We start from the raw sequence: 8624 nt of genomic DNA, 5'->3' as shown, positions 1-8624 counted from the left end.
CGCTATCATTACAGAGGCTTTTTAAAAAGTACAGTATAACAAAACAAATAAGAATTGTAGTGAAGATATGGGTTTGGTACTTGCAGCATTGGCAATAAATAATTGCACACAGCTATCACAGTTTTTGTAATTTGGTAGATTTTATAAACTGCTATACAGATAATAGGCACATAAGTTGATGAAATCCAATGGTCAGCCAAAGTCACTGCCAGGAAACAATAGCCCTAGTGCTCTTTTACAAGTGCCATTGTAATTAAAGTAAAAGGTATCATTCTTTTTCTTTTTACTGTAGGCTGAAGGGTGATGGACTACAGCACTGCCTGCAGCTTACATGAGAGAGAGGAGTTTTGCCATCACTCTCTGTATGTTGCTCACTTAGAAGTCCACTATGATTATTATGCATATATAATTGAATGGTTATTTTTGCATATGAATGTACATCATCATGATTATTATTACCATCACCCTCTTCATAATCATTTCAATGTATATAGCGCAATTTATGCCAGGGCATCAGAACACTACAAATATAAGCAAAAAAAATCTCTACCCCCTTATTTATTTTTAATGGAGTTGACTCTGTTGGGGTTTGTTCTTCTTTGCTTCCATTGGCGACAGCGAACACTTCCAAGGACATTGCTGTGCATGCCGTTTTGACTGGGTGTATGACAGTGATCAACAACTAACCTGAGCAGTAGTTTGCACACCAAGCTTCCCAATGGACTGGAACCTTGTGGGTCTGATCCCCGCTTTCATCAATGCTGAGCTGCTGCCTTTTAGAGGGTAGGTATGTATTGCCTGGTTTGGTGCCATACCAGTTCGCAGAGTTAACAGAACTGAATGTATTTAGTTTAGAACAAAGTAGAATTAGTGGAGACATCTTTAAAATGTTAACCCTAACTAATACTTGCACAGCACAGAAAGCATGGCCTAGAGACCAGGACCAGAGGACAGCTGGAAATTAAGTGCACTTAGGAGAGAGGTTTAGGAGACACAGAAAGAGGTGAGGATATGGAATGGGTTACCTGAATTCTTGGGATACTTTGAGATATAACTTGAAATCAATCAAATGTTCTTATGTTGACCACAGTGAGACACCATATCGAATGGCATACAAATGCAAAAACCTAATGTGTAAAATGTCCAACCCAGTTGTTCTGCATTGCTAGTAACTGTAGTCCTGCAGTACTTGTAAGAAGGGTAATGATATATTCAGGGGTGCTGTGATATACAGTACACTGTAGTAAGCAAAGTGTCTAAGCAAAACAAACGCTCCACCCAAGATGAATGTACGCAATGTTTGAAAATCTGAGATTTTGTTAAATTCCTGGTACTATAATATATGTTGGCACATATAAGTTGAATATAGAGAAGATCATATTGGTATGCTCATGAATTGATTATTTTTTAGTTTATACCACGCACAATTACTGTTTTGCTTATGATAGATTTAATTAAGTCTTTTCTTTTCTTTTCTTTGTGGATTGAAGATTGTCGTTGCTATGGGAGCTGCAATTTAACATCTGGACAAAGACACAATTGTGATGTCACTGCTACAAGCTGGCCATTGAAATAATGACAAATAAATAAGCTTAGGAACACCCACACAGTAGACGGGTGTAAAGTAGTTTTGTTAGGTTTTTATATATGAAAATGCTGTTAAAACACACAGATACACATTCAATTGATTGTCCTTATAGTTCTGCAGCTGAAAACATTCTTGTACCGGTGTAGGGCCAGAAAGTGGTACATCGTCAAAATGTGGTACGCATACCAAAACGTGACCCATGTAAGGTCAGAAAATGGTGCATTATCATAAAGTGGTTCTTTTGTATGTCAAGTCTTGTAATGCACGTGCCAGTTTATGTACCTGTTCTAAAGGCGAACTGTATTCAAAATAACATGGCTCTCTAAATGCTCTGTATAAATAACAAATTTTGTTAAAAAGTCAAGCGTATGGCCAGTATTTCACTTTTTTTGTCAGCTTTCTGAGTCAACCGCATGATCTACGTCGAAAAGACTGGGGAGCGAGTAATGGTGTTACAATTTGACTTGTGCTCGTGGCTTGGGATACTCTATATAGTAAGCGCCCAACAATATTGTGGTGAGGATATGTAAGCGACCGGTTGTCTTCTACATCCTTTACAATCCACAGTTCTGTACACGAAAGTGTGCTCTTTGATCCGCAGGGGAGTGCTGATGTCTTGAGTTGAGGGGAGTGCTCTGGTATGTGGGCTGGCTCCGTGGCTTCTTACTCTTGCTCTAGAAAACACAAACACAAAACAGCACGCAACAAAATAAACAAACCACTCCGGCTGCTGATTACATTTCTCAGTGCAAGCTGGTGTGCTGATGTAGCTGCTTCCCCTTTGTACCCACAACCTCCTCCAGGCAATCAACCCGTCTCCATGGTTTTTCCAATCCGTCCTGCAACTGATTGTAATAGAGTCGTTCCGGGTACTTGCAATTATGTGCTCCCCCTAATTTGGTCACCTTCCGGTTTCCACCTAGAATCAAGGTGGCCCATCTAGGTGGCAGCGTACCACCATCCTTACTCAGCACCCTTTCTGGTTGGGAGGGAGATTTACAACATTTATCCTTTCTCTCTTTAGCACATGGCACTATATAGTAATGGACACATTTTCATAAAGCATTTGTGTGCTCAGTGTATTGCAGATCTATGCATGTTCTCAGCATGTACCCTTGAACATATCACCAACCATTTTAAGAACAGATCATTTGCAGAAACGGATGATGTGGACATACTGTGCCATGATTAATTGTGTATCATGTAAGGCTCTGCCAAATTAAATTCAATTGTGTTTTTTTTATTTTATGTAAATTAGACAAAGTGTTTTTTTTTTTGTTTTTTTTAAATGACAGCTACTTGTGACATCCTTATTTTAGACCATTGCCTTTCAACCAATGACTTTATTGAATGCAAATTATAGAAAAGTGAGAGCATTGAACGTGACTCTCTACAGTAGGTTGTGTAGATAATTTTATGATTCAGACATAATAAAAAAAAAAAAAAAAAAAAAAAAATTAAGAGCACAATGTTATCTTTTATTTAACCATGTAATCATAGACCAGAAGTCATTTTGTGTTTTCTGGCAGTTTTTTGTTAAGTATATGTAAAACTGCATAGTGGTATGTAATTCAATATGTTAGCATGACATTTCTGAAGAAAAATGTATTAATTCTATAGTGTGATGCAAAACCTTTGGCCATAGCTGCATATAATGTGTACAAGTTTGGGATTTTTTAATTTTTATTTGTATTAACAAGAAGGTGTGTGTATGAGTTGGGTAAAGGGAGGGTGGTTATAAACTCCAAAAGCACAGTATGATTTTTCATGCTGCAAAAAGGACCCTCTGTTGTGTCTGCCTTAGTCCGAGATTATCAGCATCTAGCCAATATTAATCCTCAGCAACATTACAGAAAATCCTACGCTGAATTTTTTATTGTGGACTTGGTTCCCTTAAAAATGCATCAAATGAAAGGCAACTTTGGCCTTGCCCCCTTTTTTTTAGACAAATAGAGCCCTGTGGTCCCTTATGATACTGGTAAATACTATAGACTTTTATAACACCACAGCAATGCTTTCAAGAGGTTGAGAAAGTTGTTAGAGAGTTAAACTGGCTGCCTTTGAGTGAAGATGTGAATTGTTGGGGCTTCAGTGATTTACTTTTCATTAGGACATTAAAGCCTTTGAGCTATTAAATGGTTGACAGTCAGCTACAGCCTGGCTAATGGACTGTTCATGCGTGAAAAAGTTGCAGATAATGGGAAAAGAGGGTGTGACCCACATGCTCCATCTTTTTACCTGGCCCGTGTATTTAATCAGTTCCGCATTCATCAAGTGAAATCGAGCAGAACACTTTCATTATTATGGCTAGGAAGAAAAAAAAAAAGCCCCCCAAGACATAAATGCTTTGGACACATGTTGAAGAATAATTGTTTTTTCAATATCGGACAACAGCAACAACAAAATAATTGATATGTTTAAAGGACAGCCCGCAGAGACCCGTACAAGCCCAGCACTGCTTTGCCAGGTCAGATCACTTACTGTTGCGGCTTTCTGTGCCCTCTACTTAAGCATTAAGGAACAAGAAGGTGGGGATTTTTCTTACATAATGGCTCACCTGGGTTCCCCTCTGATGAGCCAGTTCAATATTTACTTAATGCACTCCTTTAAAGAGATTACAGCTAACAACACATTTTCACAAACCTTACCTGTTTTGCACTTCTTTCCTCTACTCAGTATCAATAACTGCTAATCCACTAGTGCTGGATTTGTGGTCATTATTTTAAAGTGTAACCCAGAGAACAAATCCGCTCCTCGAGTTCCGGAGTCCTCCAGGTTTTATTGGTATCATTAAACAATTAACTGATTAAGCTAAATTGGTTCAATCAGGTCATTTAGAATACAGGTGTAACAAAGACCAGGAGCTGACCTCAAGGAGCAGAATTGTGCCCATTTGACAAACAAACATACAGATATACAATGTCAGCGCATCCATTCTGAAACCTTGTCACTGAGTGGAATGCCTTGCTCCCCGACGGGTTACTGTGCAGCTGTGCTAGAAGATTACCTTTGAGATCCGCTCCACAGCCTCTGAACAGTGACAAGCAACTGTCAGCCAGAGGAAAGGAGCTCCAGGCTGCTGATTTACTGTACCAGAAGGACATATGACAAGGATTTTCTCTTTTTTATAGCATTCATTTTAGGTAGGTATAGATTTGAGTTTATTTATTTCTGTATGTATTTATTTACCTAGTAAGACTCTATTCTCAAACCTTTAGAGGGGTGTGTTGAAAAATTTAAATAAACTAATACTCCTCCTTTTAAACATTTGATCTACAAACTTAACTTAATCAAAATGGTCTTAATTTAAACTCCTTAATTTAAACATACCTTAAAGAGTAAGTAGCGGGATTTAGAAAAATTTAGTGTTTCACGAGCAAACATGTTGCTACAACTGTTTGAATAACGTACCTGTAATTTTTCATTGTTAACATCCTGACAACTTTTTACACTTAGAACTTTAAAGTCTGTTTCAAAGCTCTTTTCAAAATGGCCGCTGTAATGCACTGACAGTGTATGGATTATTGTCCACATTGTCAAAAAACAGGTAACACAGCAATAACAATCCACGACGTGGTGCGGAACAGAAAAACCAGAGCTGTTATGTTTTTTTTTAATTCGCTCTTCCTGCAGTGATTTAGAGGACAGATCTCAAACCGCAATGCACTAGAGTGGCCATTTTGAAAAGAGGTTTGAAAGATTTCTATTTCTGTAGCTGATATGGTTGTGCAGCCTGACGTGGCTGTGTATGTTTTGAAGTGTGCATGTTTCCCATTGCTACAGCACCAGTGGAACATGATGATGGATGTCACTTGTGTCTCTCTGGGAAGAGTTGCGTGTTCTGTCTCTTACCTGATGGCGCAGTCTGCGGTTGCTTGTGTTGTCTGGTTCCTTTGGCTGCTTGTGTGGGGTGGGAATGGCGAGTTGGGGTTAAAAACCCTAACGCCACATTTCCTTGCTTTTGTGACAATGAGTTCAACCCTAACGCTGGATTAACATAGTTTTTTTGCAATGAATATATATATGGGATGGGATGAATACAGCAGGTCTGAATAATTTTCCTTTAAGGTCTCACTCAACCAAAACATATCAGTTGAAAGCCGGTTAAACTTTTAAATCACGCAATTGGGTTGTGCTGTGTGTATAATCTCCAAAGCACTTTCAATTAAAGACAAATTCTCGCCTTTTAATCTGTAAACAGATGGGTTTCGCGTGGCCGATGCAGATCCACATTACAAACACATATACGTAACAATAGTGTGCAACGTGTTCATCTAGGGTTAAAAAAATGGAACCTACATTTAATATGAACATGGTGATGCTCTTAAATTATGTCATTCGGTCCTGCAGAGTGCTTTCAATTCAAAGGGAATTGTCAGCTTTTAACTGGGCAATCATCATGTATGTTTTGCCTCATCTCAATTTAAAACGTTTAAACCTCAACATCAATAGATCAAAGAATTGCAACAAGAGGGATTTTTTTAACCCTACCTGAAAATGTTACACACTGTTGTTATGCTTATGTGTTTATAATGTGGATGTGTACCTTAAAGGAAAATTATTCGTAACTGCTGTATTCGTCCCATCCCTTATATATATAAATAACGGGGGGGGGGGCTAATTTAAGAATGTTTGTGAACCCCATTAAAACATTGATATATATGTACAGCACGAATATACATAACTTAATGCACGTATGCCTTAAATATTTTATTAACAGGCTAAATTTTGGAGTCGTCTGGACAAATCTAGGGCAGCATACCATGATATATTACTGTCCAGCTTCAGCCATTGAAATCCTGGACCTCCATCTGTCCGTCCGCAATTCAACTCCAGTTCGGGCTGCACAAGAAATAACCCGGACAGATGCCACTGACCCCAGCAACACACTGGGTATAGTGACACAGTGGGGTCATATGCACAAACCACAAGCCTACCAAGAAAAATCATGCCAGTCCTATTGATTTTCCAGTGTGCCAATGCTGTAGTAATATAGCTTACAGCTTTCTAATACTGATAACAGAACCTGTCTACTTTCAATCCACACACACACCCCAACCCCAGCCCTGACATTCAATTTCATTATCACAAACTTGCACCAATCTAAACTGAGCAGGAATTCTTATTAGATACAGCTTATTAACTTGAAAGCTAACCAACTGTGAACCTTGTCAAGGTTTAATTCTATGTAATAGCTATGCTGATTAATTGTGAGGTGCTGGAAATTGTTTACCGCAGCGTTCTGTTCTGGCTCATGCCTTGGCCTTTGTAGATAGTGTGAAAAATAAATATGTTGGTAAAATGATCTTCCAGGCTGAAATTAAAGAGGTAACGTGTGTATCAATATCTGGAAACTGGTCATAATTTAATACCATACACTGCAGCTGATAGTGTAAAACTAAATTTATATCACAAAGCAAAATGGTTTATATTCCACTGATTCAATTGAATAATTCAGACAGGAGATTGTTTAGTATATACAGCATACAGCGGGGGAGAGAGAGGCAGAGAGAAAGAGAACATAAAAGACTGTATAAAACATTTTCTAGTGTAGAATTGGAAATGCAAAGTGTAACAATAGCAGCAAACGTCAGAGACATACACATGCAAATAAACCACTTATTCCTCTTTTAAAAAAATATGTTACCCAATTGCACCAATTGTCTGTTTCCAACATACTTGAAAGTAATTGTCAATCAAAAACAGACTCCTGTTTGTTTATCAGAGCAGTTCCAGCAGCCCCCGACCCATTTTGAAATGCTTTTTTTTTAAAAAAAAACAGCATCACAATGTCATTTATTTCAAAGATAATATCAGAAAGCGATAGTTGCTCAGGGATATATCCCTTCTGAGTTCATACATTCTTTTGAAGAGACAGTGGAGCATGCAGCCACACTTCTAACAGCAAATTCACACTGATCACGAGCGATTTACACTCCCTGCCTCAATATAATCTGTGATGTTTGATATCAAGGCATAACATCAAGAGTTTTCTCACAAGCCAAGACTTTCCAGCAGGAGCGGGAGAGGGGCTGTTTTTTATTACAGCTGTTTCAAGGAGAGGGGGTCATTATATTCATTTATATTAATGATAGCAGAACAATATTTTAATTTATAACAGAGTGTCAGTAATTCAATGTGAGTTAATATGATTTCCTAGTTATTTAATATTGCACATTAATTCCAATATGCAAAATATACCTCACCCATACACCATTTCATCATAACAAAACATATTTTAAACAACAACAACAACTTCAAAATGTTAGTGCCTCCCAGGGCCTTAATTAATAAGTAAACTATAAAAAAAACACACAACACATATAAGCATCAGTTATCGTGCTGAAGAGAAAAAACAAACAAAGCATAATCCAGTGCTCTAAAGTCTGTATGAGGGACAGAGCAGCCAAGCACACCAGCCATCCTATTTAAGTAAGTGTGGAATGTTTCCTGTGTATGAATTTAATAATAATTTGTGAGGAGCATTTCTCTTTGGGCTGTACTGGCAGTGCACAGTTGTAAGGCTGTTTTTTGTAAAATTTTACTGTGATGGACAGTTGAAGTGCATTGTCTTTGCACAGTCCTTGTTTTTATTTTTATAAACAGAACATTAGAATATAGTATTTTAAGCAAAGCTGAAAGGGTGTCGAGAGTATAAAACTTTTCAGTCTAAAAATATTTTGATTATTTAGTATTTGTATTCAAAACTTTATTTATTCATCTCTCCCTCCACTACCTAGCACCCGCCCACTTAAGTGTTCCGTTTTCTTTTTCAAAGTTATTTCCATTTCAGAATTTGCACTTCAGGGCCACCTTTTGTTTGCATGTCGCAGATTTTTTATATGCTTTTGTTTTTACACTTCAGGGACGGAATTTGTTTGCATAACTCTAACTTTTTGTTTGCTTGTGTTTTGCACTTCAGGGCCACCGTACAAAACCCCCCCCCCCCCCCCCCCCCCCCCCCCCCCCCCCCCCCCCCCCTCGCCCCCCCCCCCCCCCCCCCCCCCAAAAAAAAAAAACGCTAGATTTTGATTAT

This window comes from Polyodon spathula, chromosome 15, assembly GCF_017654505.1.
Source record: "Polyodon spathula isolate WHYD16114869_AA chromosome 15, ASM1765450v1, whole genome shotgun sequence".
NCBI lineage: Eukaryota > Metazoa > Chordata > Actinopteri > Acipenseriformes > Polyodontidae > Polyodon > Polyodon spathula.
The sequence above is the reverse complement of the archived record's forward strand: the minus strand, read 5'-3'. Positions refer to the sequence as shown.